At 43.7% G+C, this 16127-nt stretch overlaps 1 protein-coding gene across 2 annotated transcripts in view; it reads left to right on the forward strand.

The window, feature by feature from the left end:
• The first annotated feature begins 6547 nt into the window (after nt 1-6547).
• Nucleotides 6548-16127, forward strand: part of SPOP (speckle type BTB/POZ protein) — a 66569-nt gene continuing 56989 nt past the window's right edge. For both annotated transcript variants that reach the window (XM_029211744.1, XM_029211743.1), the window contains exon 1: nt 6548-6711. The gene's annotated coding sequence lies outside the window, so the exon portion shown is untranslated. The remainder of the gene's footprint in view (nt 6712-16127) is intronic.

Raw genomic sequence — 16127 nt, forward strand, 5'->3', positions numbered from 1 at the left:
AGGAGAGGAACTGCACACAATCCATGGAAAGCTGATATTCAAAGGATGGTCAAAGGAAGAGCCTGTCAAGGAGACCGAGAAGGAGTAGCCAGAGAGGTAGAAGGAAAAACCAGGAGTAATGGTCATCTGCTGTTGGCCCCCTGCATTCATCTCCTCCTTCTGCCAAGAGGACCCTGAATTTCCTTTGGGGAATTCGCTCCTCCCCTGTTCTCAGTCCTGCGGTTTGGTTCATAGGGGAGACACGCTGGCTGGCTATTCCTAGCCCTCCTGACCCACTCCCCACAGCCCTCGCACTTACTCTGTGTACTCCAGCCACACTAATTTTCCTTGAGTTTCTCAAAAACTCCATGTTCTCTCTGGCCTTAGGATCTTTATCTGCCTGGCCTGCTTTCCTTCCTCGTTCCCCTTCTCCACGCTCTTTGCCTACTAACCTTCCTTTCATGCTTCCAACCTTCTTTGACATTCCAGACAAGTCTAGGGTTTTCTGTGGTACATTCATTCATTCCTTCTGTCCATGTGTCAGCACCGTGCTGAATGCTGGGACATTATGGAGAGCAAAAGAAACAAACAGGCTGGAGCCAACAATTGATTAGGAGAGATTGATAATACACAAGTAAATACACAAGACAATTACAAATTATTGTTAGTGTTTTAAAGGAAGTAAACGGAGTACCAAGATACCAAGAAGGTCCTTATTCTAGATAAGGCAAGTGGTCAGAGAAGGTTCTCTGGGGCTGTAAAAATTAAACTGAGACCTGAAAGAAGAGGCAGAACCAGCCAATGTGAAGAGTTTAGGGGAAAATTGTTCAAGGTAGGGGGAATAGTAACCACAAATGCTCATGGAGGAAAGAGCTTGATGGGCTCTAGGAATTGATAGATGGCCAGAAGAAGATGAAATGAAGATGGGGAAGAAAAGAGCAACGGGGGACATAGTTGAATGTGAGACTCTTAAAAGCAGTGGTACAAAGTTTAGGTTTTATTCTTGGTACAATGGGAAGCTATTCAAAGTTTTTAAGCAGGGGTGAAGCATGATCTGACTTAAGTTTTAATTAGATTGCCCTGGTTGCTGAGTGAAGAATAGATTGAGGGACAGCAAAGAATTAGGAAGACCAGTTAGGACCCTCTTGCTGTGGTTCAGGCCAAGGAGGATGTTGGCTAGAACTTGAATGGGACTGGGGAGATGGAGAGAAGTGGATAGATTCAAGGGATACTTTGAAACTAGAATTTATGGGAATTCCTGATGGATTAGAGGTAAGGTATTAGGGGAGATGGTGCCCAATTTCTGGCCTGAATGAGTGGATGGAGAACCAGACTGCCTTGGCTTGGACTACCCCAGCTCCCTTTGCTGCTCCCCCTTCCTTGGAACCCCCGAGGCAAATCTTCAGAAGCCCAGAGCTTGAGAGGCAAACATTGTTCAAAAACCACTGGGCTGGAGAATCAGTATGGTCCCTTCCGGTTTTGAAATTTTTAAATTCTAAACTGAAAACTTTGTGAATAGGGACACTATTTCTATTTCTTTTGATTTCTCCTGTAGTTACCTCCGTAGAGCTCTGTACCTGGGGAGCATTCAGTAAGTGCTACCTGACTGTTCATTTGGGCACAGGCCTTCCATAATAGAATTTTAGATTAAATTCCCTTTTAAAAATAGGATTCTAACGTAGAATAAACTTTCAGTTGAAATCAATTCACCTTGATAAAGTAGAGCCATGGCAAGGATAATCTAAAATTGTAAAATCCGAAGTAATTTCTATTTGAGTGGAGGCAGAGAAAAAGAAAAGTTTTTCCTAAACAACTTATCTACATTTAGGTAAATGTTATTTTAGGGCAAATACCAACAGGTAGTGGATCAAGCCCATTCAGAATAGGGCCAAGAAACCACGGAACATAATTCATAACAGTGAATATAATCCATTTTTTGGCAATATATTCTCTCTTGAAAGCAAATATTGACCCTCTAAAACTTATTTTGAAACAATGACTTTAGGTAATTCTTAGAACCATTTTAAAGATGAACAAGATGGAGATGGAGCTGTGTGGCCAGTCCAGGACAAAAATCAAAGACAAGGTGGACGCAGACTTGCCATTTCCTCTCTTCTCTTTCCCACTGCTTCTCGTCTGCTTGATACTCCACTCTTCAGACATGATCTTTCCCAACCATCTGAAAAACTCAGAACTTCAATATCTATAAGCACATTGATCAAATCGTCAGATAAGCACACCATTCCAAGCCTTTTATAAAAGAGGGAAGTAAAGTAACAGAATGTCTTTTATATGCCAAGCACTTTTGAACAAACATGTCATTTGACGCTGCTTATTACCCTATGATGAATGCCCTGTTTCAAGGATGAGGTGGGAGGGTTGGTGGTCCAGCATCGGACCCCCTTCCTGTTTGGGATGAGTGCCCCGCTGCGGACAGCGTCAGCGAGAAGGAGTGCTGAACGTTACACCGTGGACACCGTGGCAAGCGAGACCTTTCTTCGTTTCCCTCCTCAGCGCCCCTCCCCCCTCCCCCATGGTGGTCAGGGCCCAGGATGTGGTCTAGGATTAGTCAACAGGGTGCTGCTGCCTGGGCTTTGGGTTTGCAGCCTGAGGCACACAGACGGAAGGAAGGTTAAACGTCCTTTTGCAATGGCAGCAGCCGGAGCCATGTGTCTGCTTGTGGCACTTTGTGGCAGTGCCCAGCAGTTGGACCTCCTGGCCAGAAGGTCCTACTAAAGAAGGTTGCTGTTCTTCCTCCACTAGCCCTTGGTTTCTGCCGAATTTCCAAGACTGATTCTTCAGCTCCTGACAATTCTGGGAGCCAGAGATATTTCTTCAGTAAATTTCAGTTGGGGCTGATATAGCCAGCGTTGGGGCAGTTCTTACAACCAGAAACCTGACTGATCTGTGAGGAAACAGACCCTGAGGCCAAGGAGCTTGTTCAGGGACCCTGGCTAGCAAGTGTCAGTGTTCTGGCCGAGAAGCCCGTGCTGCTTTCTTTGATTCCATGCTTCCTGAAGAATTCTAAAGAACGGCATAAAGGAAAGGAGCAAGGATGGCACACCAATTAGAGTGAGGCTTGAAGACCAGCAGGCATGTGAACACTTACCCCCAAATCCACATTCAGTAATACATCCGTAAATAAGTGGGGTCTATTCTATTCTGTGTAGAGGGACTGTGCTATGTTCATATATTATTTCAGTTAATCCTCACAACATTATGATATGGTGAGCATTATTTTCTCCATTGTTCATATGGAAAAACAGGCTCAGAGAAGCTCGTCCTAGTTTATATATAGAAAGCAATAGTGCTGGGTTTGAACTTGAGTCTCTGAGGCGGCTGGAGCTCATTCATTAAGCCACAGCTGCTTCACTATGAAATTTAATCAATCAATAAATGTTTCATCGCTGCCAATTTTCTACTAACCCCATCACAGCCCTAGCACAACCTCATCAGTGTGCTCTTGCTGGTATGCTTCCTTGAGTGTGGTCTTACATCTGTATCCCAGGGGGTGTCATCTGTCACTTTAGACAGGACCATGCCCCTACTAAGGATCTTCCTTCCTGAATTTCCACCTCCTATCCAGGCACTCATCTTCTATTCATTCCTGCATGCCTCTACCTCCCCTACACCTTCAAGGGAAACCATACCTTTGCTTACTGGACTGTAAAATGGAGCTGAAGATCCTCATTGGCAGAATAAATACCAGACGTCTAGGGGTCTTTGGGACAGATTCCTTGCCCAGACCTGGCTCGTGATGGCCAAAGAGCACTTTGTCATTTGTGTTTTGGATTAAGAAAACAAGTTCTGTGTGTTTCCTACCATCACAAAGAGCAGTGAATTGAATTGGTGCCATTGTAAGGTTGATTGTTGTTGCACAGATAAAAGCCTCATTAAGCCCCTCGTGAGGGGAGCGAAGAGGGGGTTCCTTGCTTGTTGTGGTTACAACAATGAAACAGTAAATGGAGGAAATAATGAAATAACTGCACTTCCTCCCCCCCCCAAACCTCATCAAGAGTCTGGGTGAGTTTTTAATTAGTGCTGCGTTTTCAATAAATCCGTATCTGTACGTGGTACTGATTCTTTCCTGGATAAGGAAAGATAATAATGAGAATCCTATTTTTCAGCCCCACACTAAAGGGATGCCTAGTGTATTTAATCATGCTGTAGATATCCTGGCAGCTTTCTCTGAGCCCAGCTTCTGCTCTAATTACATTTCTAGATTTTAGTAAATTGAAAGGGAAAATGTAGGAACAAAATAATTAAAACTGAAGAGGAAGTGCATATTAAAAAGGAGAAGCTGTTTAAAATTCTTCCACACAGTGCTTCCAAGGACATCTACAGTCATTTAATCAGATCCACACCAAATCAAAGTCCTTTGTACAGAGGCTGGTGGGATCACATCTCAGGTGGGCGGTATGGTCCCCACAGTAGAATGGGAGCCTCATCACACCAGGCTACAGATGGAGATAGGACTCTTATGTCCTTCTAGCTCTCTAGAGATTCAGGGCCAGCCTGGACAAGCTGCTGGCGCAGACTCACCAGCTCTGAGGAGTCACTTCCCAGGTCCCAGGCAGAATCTGACTAAACTGTAATGATTAGCCCCAGTTGTAAGGTAGCTAAAGCGTGTTGTCCGTGCTTCCAGTTTCCTCCTTCTGCACCCCTTCCCACCTCCACGCTCCTCCCTCCAAGCAGTACCCCTTTTCTTTCTTCCCTGCCATCCTGTGAGATCTGAAGTCAAAAGAACAGGAACTGAACAGTTTCAGTGACACCAGGAATCAGTTACTTGTAACTGGTTACTGGGTTGCCTGGGGGGCACTCTGATTCTTCCCAAGGACCAAAAACCTCGCTGGCTTCAGCTAACAGAATGAAATGTTTGCTGCTGCTGAGTGAAATCTAATTGGAAAGTTTCAGGCACCAGCCTAATAGGTGACGAAAGTGCTTCTTGTTTTCAGTGGGGCAGGCACCGTAACCACATCACTGTTGAATTTAGGATCTCCATTTCTTGATCATTTTGGCTGAAATATGGGTTGAGCAAGCTTGAGGAGTTTAGAGTGTTTTGTCTGTCATTCCTAGGACATTTTAAGCTGTGGAATTGTAGGGTGTGCTTGCGTATTTGAAAGTGGAAGGCAGCCTGGCACTGTCACAGCCTCCCCTGTGGCTTTGCTCATGGGCTCCCAGCTTTCCCTGCTGAACAGACTCACCAGCCACCCAGAGCCAGGATGCATGTGGCAGGAGACAGTCCCACAGAAGCAGAGCTTCCGGTAGCTATCCCCAAGGCAGGGCCCACACTTTGTCACCCCACGACCCATAGATTCATCTGGTTGCTCCTTTGGATACGATGCCTTCTTGTGCATTTGTGTGCGTGTCTACGTAATGGTGTAATCTCAGTATGGAAAAGAGACAACGCCTGTTCCAGATTATTTGGCTTGATTCAGTAAGAATAATATTTTTAAAGTTGAAGCTAAAGGAAAGAATTGTAACAATAACAAATATCCCATCACTGACATTATGACTCTAACATAATAACGTGGAGATGACTTTTTTCTCCCAGGGCCAAGATGCTCTGAGACTTGCTGTTTTTTTTTTTTTTCGCGGTACGCAGGCCTCTCACTGTTGTGGCCTCTCCCGCTGCGGAGCACAGGCTCCAGACGCGCAGGCTCCGCGGCCATGGCTCACAGGCCTAGCCGCTCCGCGGCATGTGGGATCTTCCCAGACTGGGGCACGAACCCGTGTCCCCTGCATCGGCAGGCAGACTCTCAACCACTGCGCCACCAGGGAAGCCCAAGACTTCCTGTTTTTTTTTGCCGGCACTGCACTGCATGCGGGATCTTAGTTCCCCGACCAGGGATTGAACCCATGCCCCTTGCAGTGGAAGCGTGGAGTCTTAACCACTGGACCACCAGGGAAACCCCTGAGACTTTTTTCTTTTACTCAACTCAGGAATCAACCATAGCCCTTGGGGAGCTAGGATGTGAGACCAGCTGGGGACCCAGGTGTCCAAGACAATAAATTGTCAATCAGCTTCCTTTCAGTTAAGCCACCTATATGCCTGCCTTCCCTCAAAAGAACGGTCCTTCTCCTTTCTGTTTCCAAATGCTCAGTTTTATGTTACTTAAAAGAGTCTCTAACAGCATCATAAAGTCTAAAAAATATTTTACTGACAGTTGGTTAGAAAAAAATGAGGTAAAGTCGTTAGTAATCCACACCCTGCTTGCAAATATAAGTTGCTGTTGTTAAATGCCTTTATTGTTACGGCCACCCCACTCCCACTCTTGGTGTGCCTCTATTTCGTCCTCGCACCTCCGCGAAGCCTGCCGCGCCCTACACGCGACCCCCTCCGAGTTCCCGCCACTTTCTTCTCAGGCCCCTCCTTCCCCTCAAATCCTCGGGGCCTGGTGAGAACCGGGACGCATGCGCACTAGGGAAGGTAGGCGGAGTCTTGAAGCAGAGGGAGGAGGGGCCTGAGAACCCAGAGAGGGGAGGGGAGGGGAGTAGAGGGGGCGGAGGCCGTGCGGGGTGGGGCCCGGCGGGTACGCGCTCGCTGCGTCGACGTGCTGACGCCATGACGCCCCGGCTGGTGTGTTTCGGTGTGTGTGTGTATGTGTGAGTGTGCGCGCTCCGAGTGTGTGTGTATTTGTGTATCGGCGGTTCCGCAGGTCCCGGATGTTGCGGACAGTATGAGGCGAGTGCAGGGGGACGGGGACCAGCAGCTGTCGCCGCCGCTCTCAGGTGAGTGGGGGGAGGAGAGTCGAGGAAGAGGGTTGTCCTGTCGGAGTGGGGGCGGGGCGTCTCCCTTAAGGGGTGACTGACCCCCCCACACCCCCGCCCCCCCCCCCGCCTCACATAACTCTTCTCTGCCCCATTTCCCACATGCCGGGTTACGTGGCCCGCGAATGCCAGAGCCTAATCAACCGTAAACGCGCCCCCGCCTTCGGCCCCCCCCATAATTTTCCCAGCCCCATCCCCCTTGCCAAATAGTGAGCTGTCGCCTGCGGCGAGATGGGTGACTGCGCATGCGCGAGTGTGAACGAGCCAGGGGTGCTTGTTCGCTGCCCTCGGGGCGCATGCGCATCGCTGTGTTGCAGGGACCTGCGGGATAAAGAGACCCTTGACCACGCGCCTGCCTTCTTCCCGGGCAGTGGGCTAGACTTGGTGCCAGATAGTGAGCCTGTTGCTTTTATCCAAAAGGGAGAATTTAAATTATTTAAGGGAGTTTATGGCAAAGCACAGTTCGCATCTCGTGTTGTCCTAGAGACTCGCAGGCTACAAACGCCTCCCAGAGCCAACATGCCCCACGCTGACCCTTCTTTTGAAACTGTCACTGCAGCTTCTAGTTCTAGCATTATTTTTCTTTCCTCGGATACTCCCATCGTCATGTTGTATCTTTAATGCAAACTTCCCCTAAATTTAGGAGTAGGTGCCCCAACCCATTCAATTATTCTGGCAGGGGATTTTGGTAGCCTTTCTAAGGAGGACTAGGGTCATAAAAAAGAAAGTAAGGGGAGTTTTCGTTTAGTAAAGTTATTTATTATTCTCACAGAACTAGATAAAGAGCGAAGGGTATAGGGCTTAGAGTAGTAATTGTAAATCAAGACGTCAGGGTTCTCTCATCTCCAGCCCTCCTACTTTGTGTGACCTATTTGCCTCTTTTTTGGTAAAAGATCTTCCTTAGTGCTTTCGTTTTAGCTGTACATTATTGATGCTCTGAACAGCACATGAAAACAAAAGCAATCTGAAACTACTGGTGGACAATAAATTACCCAGTGGACGTTTTAATTTTAAGTAACAAGAGTGGTGTTTCTTTCACATTTGCAAATAACAAAGAGCAAATTTTTAAAAATTAACTTTAAGGTACAGTAATATTTCAGTGATCTAGAACCAGGGTTTACAGTTGGCAGATTACATGTGGTCCCTTAATTTACTCCTTCCTGTGTTGCCACTGCTTTGGATACTTGCTGCTTCTTACCTCTGCCATCAGAACAGAGTGAGGAGTTAATAAACTGTTACAAGCAAAAGGTGTGCTGAATAGCTTTGAAATGAATAACTAAATTGTTGGGTGTGTGTGTGTGCACATTTTCTGTGTTTTTCAGTTGTCTTTGCCAACCTTGTCTCCTATCTGGATAACTTAGGAATGGGACATATTAGTGAGCCTTATTTTCTCTTCTCTTTCCTTTATGTTCTTTCTTTGGTATTCGCCTCTCAAGGCTTTTTTTTTTTTTTTTTGCTGCCATTCTTAACTCTAGGACCTTATGTTCTTGGGCCTTAAAGTATATATATATTTTTTTCACTTCCCCATTTAACTCTGGCCTTCTCATGGTTCAGCTGTCTTTTGTGCTGTTTTCTGTTGCCATGGCTACAGCTGGAGCCAAGAGAGGACACAGAGGAAGCACAGGAATTTGGGGGGGCATATATTTTCTTGTGTCCTGTGAAAGAGCTGGAGACTCATCTTTTTTTTCCTTGTGTGAAGACTGAGGAGTGTAAGTTATTGTAACAGCTTCACACTTAGGCTGGGGGTGGCTGGTGTCCATTTGGTACTTTGGGACTTCTCCTTTTAGAGCTCTTCATAGTGGTTAGTTTGGTGCTTGGAGATGTTTAATGTTGCCTATGTCCAGACTTCCATCAGGTAGTCTGGTAAAATCTTGTAGTAAAGCTATGGAGGTAATAAATGTCCATTTCTCTTCTCAGTAGGCTTCTGTCCTGTAGGATGCTTTGTTTTTATCTGATTGAATTTACTGAAGTCTCATGTAAAATTTTCATGGTATGAAGACATGAAATGCTTTTAGGTTAAGATAATATTAATTAAATAATTCGAACTGGTGCAGAGCATGTTTAAAAAAATAACTCTTTAAATGGGTAACACATGTACATACATATGAAATAAAACTCAAACGCTACACAGAGAGAGGGAAGAATCTTTCTTCTCCTGTCCTCCTTTCATCGTTCTAGTTACCTCCCTCAAAGGAAACTGTTGTTACCTGTATTTTGTTTACCTTTTGACAGGTAATGCTTTTATAAGCATATACAACTATGTATTCGTTGGTATTTTGTTTTTATTTGTTGTTTATACAAATAAGATACTATACCCACTGTTCTGCACTTTGCTTTTTTTTACTTAGTATATCTTGGCTGTCATTTCATATAGTACATAGAGTACCTCTACCGTTTTGAAAGATGGCAGATATTCCACTGTATAGATGTACCGTCATTCAGCCAGCTCTTATTGGATACTTAGGTTGTTTTCAGTGCTACAATTAACTCCTTGTATGTACTTTTTATGTACATGGGTGTCTGTTGGATAAATTCCTAGTGGAAGGATATATGCGTTTTTAATGTTGTTAGATATCGCTAAATTGCTTTCCATGGAGGTTGTATTTATATTCCTGCCAGCAGTGTAGGAGTCTGCCTCTTTTCTCACCAACACTGTATTATCAAATTTTAAAAATCTTTGTGCAGGGGACTTCGCTGGTGGCCCAGTGGCTGAGAATCCACGCTTCCACTGCAGGGGGTATGGGTTTGATCCCTGGTCAGGGAACTAAGATCCTACATGCCGCGCGGCGCTGCCAAAAAAAGAAAAAAAAAAAGTGTGCACTCTTTTGTCTAAGTTTTTAAAGTTCATTATGTAGCTTGTTAAGATTCATTACACCCAGGAGTTGTGGATAAATACTGTCACTGTTTTGCAGATGGGGGTGGTGGTGATAGACATTGTTGGACTGAAGAATAATGTCATGAGAATAAAGTTGTATGCCTGGGTAACACGGGAAATCCATTAACAACGCTAGGAAGACATGTAGAACCTATATTCTAATTTCTCCCTTTAACTCTTGCTGCTAGTTTCTCTATGTGAAATTCTGTAAGCCCATAAGTGATGTTTGATGATCTCTTTTTGATAGCAGTGACTCAAAATTGTTTATACGAGCGAACTGCCATTCTGTTGAGTTGAAAAGCTAACCCAGTTAGTTAAGGTGCTTTTCTGAGTGCCTGCACAGAATACTGCTACTGGTACTTTTATTTTTTTAAATTTTTATTTTATTTACTTTTTTTTTTAATGGGATAGTTGTTTTACAATGTTGTGTTAGTTTCTACTGTACAGCGAAGTGGAGTTCCCTGTGCTATACAGCAGGTTCTCATTAGTTATCTATTTTATACATATTAGCGTATATATGTCAATCCTGATCTCCCAGTTCGTCCCACCATCCCCCCACTTGGTGTCCAGACGTTTATTCTCTACATCTGTGTCTCTGTTTCTGCCTTGAAAACCGGTTCGCTACTGGTACTTTAAAAAAGTCTGCTAGGGGCTTCCCTGGTGGCGCAGTGGTTGAGAGTCCGCCTGCCGATGCGGGGGACGCGGGTTCGTGCCCCGGTCCGGGAGGATCCCACATGCCAGGGAGCGGGTGGGCCTGTGAGCCATGGCCGCTGAGCCTGCACGTCCGGAGCCTGTGCTTCGCAACGGGAGAGGCCGCAACAGTGAAAGGCCCGCATACCGCAAAAAAAAAAAAAAAAAAAAAGTCTGCTAATTGCAGAATTTGTGCTTCGTTATGAGCTGTGAGAAAATAGAAAAGAATTAAAAGATGTCTGTGCTGGAAGGAGCTTACAGTTTTATTGGAAAACCAAATCTGAATATATCAAATTATAAGAGAACAATTAGAAAACAGAACAGGAACAGAAATATACTGTGCTACATGCTGAGAGGACTTTGTAAAGAAGCGATTAAGATTTAGAGGCGAGGTCATTTGGAAGGCCTTCCGGGAGGAAGTACATTTTGAGCACCCCCCCCCCAACAACTGCTTAAGTGAAAAATTTTAAACATACAGAAAAATTGAAAGAACAGTACCGTTATCACCTTTATACCAGTTATCCCCTAGATTCAACAATTTTTCATGTTTTCTATATTTGCTTTATCTATGTATGTGTCTTTACATATAATATATAAATCTTTATATTGTAGATATCATGACACCTTAATACTTTAATGCTTTACTTTAGATGCATCTTTTTAAAATAAAGACATTGTTTTAGTTAATTGTTCTTACATTGTCACAGCTGAGGCAATTAACAATACTTTCCTAATACCATCTAATATCCAGTTCATGTTCAGATTTTCCCAATTGTCTCCAATGCAACACTTGTTAGCTACTGGTATTTTTTTCTCCAAACATGTCTCTTTAGTCTCTTTTTTTTTTGCGGTATGCGGGCCTCTCACTGTTGCGGCCTCTCCTGTTGCGGAGCACAGGCTCCGGACGCGCAGGCTCAGCGGCCATGGCTCACAGGCCCAGCCGCTCCACGGCATGTGGGATCTTCCCGGACCGGGGCATGAACACATGTCCCCTGCATCAGCAGGCGGACTCTCAACCATTGTGCCACCAGGGAAGCCCTAGTCTCTCTTTTTTTTTAAAAGTCTTTATTGAATTTGTCACAATATTGCTTCTGTTTTTTTAAAATAAATTTATTTATTAATTTGTTTTTATTTTTGGCTGTGTTGGGTCTTTGTTGCTGCTCGTGGGCTTTCTCTAGTTGAGGCAAGCAGGGGGCACTCTTTGTTGCGGTGTGTGGGCTTCTCACTGTTGTGGCTTCCCTTGTTGCAGGGCACGGGCTCTAGAGTGCAGGCTCAGTAGTTGTGGCACACGGGCTTAGTTGCTCTACGGCATGTGGGATCTTCCTGGACCAGGGCTCGAACCTGTGTCCCCTGCATTGGCAGGCGGATTCTTAACCACTGCGCCACTAGGGAAGCCCCCTTCTGGGTTTTTTTTTGTTTTGTTTTTTTGGTCACGAGACATGTGGGATCTTAGCTCCCCGACCAGGGATCGAACCCGCACCCCCTGCATTGTAAGGTGAAGTCTTAACCACTGGACCGCCAGGGAAGTCCCCTCTTTAGTCTCTTTCTCAATCTAGAACCCTTTATTTAGGAGCCATGCAGTATTGCCTTTTTGAAGAGGCCAGGCCATCTGTCTTATATAACATATCACTTCTGGAATTTTCTGAGTGTTTCCTCACAGTTTCATTTAATTTGTTCCTTTATCTCTGTATTTCCTACAAACTGGCAGTGAAGTCTTGGTTAGATTCAGGTTAAACATTTTTGGTAATAATACTTCATAGGTGATGCTGTGTACCTCGTGTCACATCACGGTAAGAGAAACATCATGTCATAATGTCTGACTGTTAATGGTGATGAATTTGTTTGTTCAAGATCATAAATACCAGCTCTCTCCACTGTAAAGACTCTTTCCCCCTTTGTAATTAGCAGGTAATCTGTAGAGTGGTGACACTTTGGCGTGATAGTGTTTTACTTCTCCAGCAACCTTTCACCTTCCTGATCCTTGCCTGAATCAGTTATTTCTTTGGTTATTACAAAATGGTAATTTTCGAATTCTGCCATTCCTTTGCCTTCCATCTTCTGTAAAGATTTCCATCATCAGTTAGGAATAAATCATAATTTCTTCCCAAAAGTTCAGGTAAATTCTTAATTTTCCCTTTAGCAATTTTCTGAGTAAGGAGTTGGTATACCTTTAATGATAGCAAATGAATTGTTTCTTTTTCTTGCTCTCTTGGTTTTAGTATCATTATAAACGCGTGGATTTTAATTTAGTCTATGTTTTACCAATAATTATAGCCGTTTTTTGATACTCAAAATGTCCCATATTTGACCTGTGGGAACCCTTAAGTTTGGTGTATGAATGCTTCTAGTAAAAGAAGTCCCTGGATCATTTTGTATTTTTCTTGTCTCAAATGTCCCCTCACTTCACCTCTGTACATTTATATATACATTAATTACGTTTTCTTCCCTTTTAATAGATTATGTTGTTCATCTCCCTGGGGAGTTTCTGGCACCAAATTCTAAAAACTAAAGGTGCCTTTCTTTTAACACAATGCACCTAGTGTTTGACTCACTTCTGTGCCACTGGCATTGCTGGATTCTGAATCTGAGACCTCACAGATTTCTTATCTTGAATAGTCTTTGTGAAAGACAGGTAGTATCTCTGAAGAGGGCATTGCTTTCCACCCCGACATCGTTAATATAAGGTTAGCTATAGAGGAGACTGGGGAGTTTCTTCTCTCATGAGCAACCTTGCTTTTTTTCTGAGATTGAAAGGTACACAGGATGAAATTTAGAAACTGATAATTTGTATGTAGTATCTTGGGGATATGGGGTTTTGATTGTTATAAATCTCTGTGTGTATATGTATATATGTACAAGTATGTGTTTGTCTTTCCTCCCTTTTCCTCAATTACACACATTTCTCCAACACAGTTGGATTGTTATGTAAGATTATGCTGTAATAGCATGTTTTTTTCATTATCACTAGATTTCATCATAAAAAAGAGACAAATTTTTCTTAATTAGAGAAAATTTTCAGGTAGGCCGTGAACTCTGATATCCAGCTGTCTTACCCAGGTTGTGGAACAGTGCTGGATCCTGTGGATTTTTGTCGTGTACTGTGGACTCAGAAATGTTGATGCATCCACAGTGTTTTCTGAAAATCCATCACACTAATGAAGGATAATATAAATGAAAGATACAGTGGAACTACGTTCTAAAGCTGTTTTAGGGGCTAAACTAATTCCTGCCTTGGCAGAAAATGGTTTATAAGATTCTTGCCGTTTAGTGGTATTTTGAGTAACTTACTGATTTCAAGTTACTCAGAGCCTGACAGTAACAGTGTTCTGATATTCATCTGAAATTCATTTTTCTTTTTACCATCTTGTCATATTTACTTTCAGATTTTATAAGGTTATTCTTAACCTAGTTTCATAACAGTACTGCCTCCATATTAAATTCTGGTTGTGTATTCAGGGAAGCACACCTGTTTCTTGTGTTTGTTTTCAGTCATGGTGAATCACTCTGAAAGGCTATGCTGTTACATTTGCTCCTAAGATCCAGTAGCTTCTTTCACTTTTGTTTTTGACAAGCTCCCATTATAGGAAAAAGGATTCTGAAGTTTAGCCTCTTTAGGGAACACTTGGGCCTTCATGCTTACAACTGTGGTCATGTTTTAATAGAATTGGCAGGAGTTGTTTAGTTGCTCTGTGTGGCAGAGTTGGTCATGCTGCTTTGGGAGAGCTGGATGCAGACCGCAGAATGGGAATTTTACATTCAGACAGGAACTGTTGCTTGACCGTGAAGACCTTTATTCTTTTTTTTTTTTTTAACACTTAAAAATTTTTTTATTTTATTTATTTATTTATTTTTGGCTGCATTGGGTCTTCGTTGCTGCGTGTGGGCTTTCTCTAGTTGCGGCAAGTGGGGGCTACTCTTTGTTGTAGCGCACAGGCTTCTCATTGCAGTGTCTTCTCTTGCTGCAGAGCACGGGCTATCGGTGTGCAGGCTTCAGTAGTTGTGGCTCGTGGGCTCTAGAGTGCAGGCTCAGTAGTTGTGGCGCACGGGCTTAGCTGCTCCGCGGCATGTGCGATCTTCCAAGACCAGGGCTCGAACCTGTGTTCCCCGCGTTGGCAGGCGGATTCTTAACCACTGCGCCACCAGAGAAGTCCCAACAACTCTTTTTAAAAAGTTTTTTTATTTTTTGGCCACGCCGTGCGGCATGCCGAATCTTAGTTCCCTGACCAGGGATCAAACCCACACCCCCTGCAGTGGAAGCGCAGAGAGTTAACCACTGGACCACCAGGGAAGTCCCAGAGACCTTTATTCTTTTTTTTTTTTTTTTTTTTTTTGCGGTACTTGGTCCTCTCACTGTTGTGGCCTCTCCCGTTGCACAGCACAGGCTCCGGATGTGCATGGCTCATGGGCCCAGCCGCTCTGCGGCATGTGGGATCTTCCCGGACCAGGGCACAAACCCGTGTCCCCTGCATTGGCAGGCAGACTCTCAACCACTGTGCCACCAGGGAAGCCCCAGAGACCTTTATTCTTGACTGTTGCTTTCTAAGAAGCTGTTGGCATAAATCTTCGGGCTGTGGCACCAGCTACATCAAAGGAGGGCTTGCAGTAGTTCTCTGAAGACCTCTAATTCCTACTATCAATCTGACTATTTGTAAGAAAAAAAAGATGTATATGTAATCATTCATCTCCTTAATTTGAGATTTACATAATCCTTTTCTTGGTATTTAGAAACAGGTACTACTTTCTGTTACTATGATTTTGACTACTTTTAGATACTTCATATGAGCGGAATCATGCAGTATTTGTCCTTTTGTATCTGGCTTATTTCACTTAGCATGATGTCTATGAGGTTCATCCATACTTTAGCATGTGTCAGAATTTCCTTCCTTTCCAGGGCTGAATAATACTTCTTTGTATGTATGTAATTACATTTTGTTTATCCATTCATCCACCAATGGACACTTGGGTTGCTTCCACCTTTTGCTGTTGTGAATAATGCTGCTCTGAACATAGGCGGGCAAATATCTCTTTGAGACCCTGATTTCAATTCTTTTGGGTATATACCCAGAAGTGGAATTGCTGAATTATATGTTAGTTCTATTTTTACTTTTTTTAAGGACGCTCCATACAGTTTAATGTCGTGGCTGCACCATCTTACATCCTTACCAGTAGTGCACAAGGGTTCCAGTTTCTCTGCATCCTTGGCAACACTTGTTATTTTCTGCTTTTTAAAAAAATAATAGCCATCCATAATGGGTATATTTTAATTTGTTTTTTAACTTTATCTTTTTTTTTTTTTTTTTTTTTGCGGTACGCGGGCCTCTCACTGCTGTGGCCTCTCCCGTTGCAGAGCACAGGCTCCGGACGCTCAGGCTCAGCGGCCATGGCTCACGGGCCTAGCCGCTCCGCGGCATGTGGGATCTTCCCAGACCGGGGCACGAACCTGTGTCCCCTGCATTGGCAGGCGGACTCTCAACCACTGTGCCACCAGGGAAGCCCTAACTTTATCTTTTATTGAAACTAAATTTAAACTTTAAAGTAGGATTTTTTTTTTCCTTTATAGTGTGTGTTTCTTGTGAGGTAATAATTACATCCTGTATTTTCTTCTACAAGTTTTAAAGTTATGCTTTTCACATTCAGGTTTCTAATCCACCTGGAATTTATTTTGATGCTTGGTGTTAAGTAGGGATCTAATTATTTTCATAAGGATAACCCAAAGTAGGGATTTAATTTTCTTTCCATAGGATAACCTGATATGCCACCATCATTTATTGAATAGTCATATTTGCCCCCTACAACTTTAAATACCACCTAC

Source organism: Monodon monoceros, unplaced genomic scaffold (assembly GCF_005190385.1).
Source record: "Monodon monoceros isolate NGI ecotype Baffin Bay Population unplaced genomic scaffold, NGI_Narwhal_1 Super_Scaffold_9, whole genome shotgun sequence".
Lineage (NCBI taxonomy): Eukaryota > Metazoa > Chordata > Mammalia > Artiodactyla > Monodontidae > Monodon > Monodon monoceros.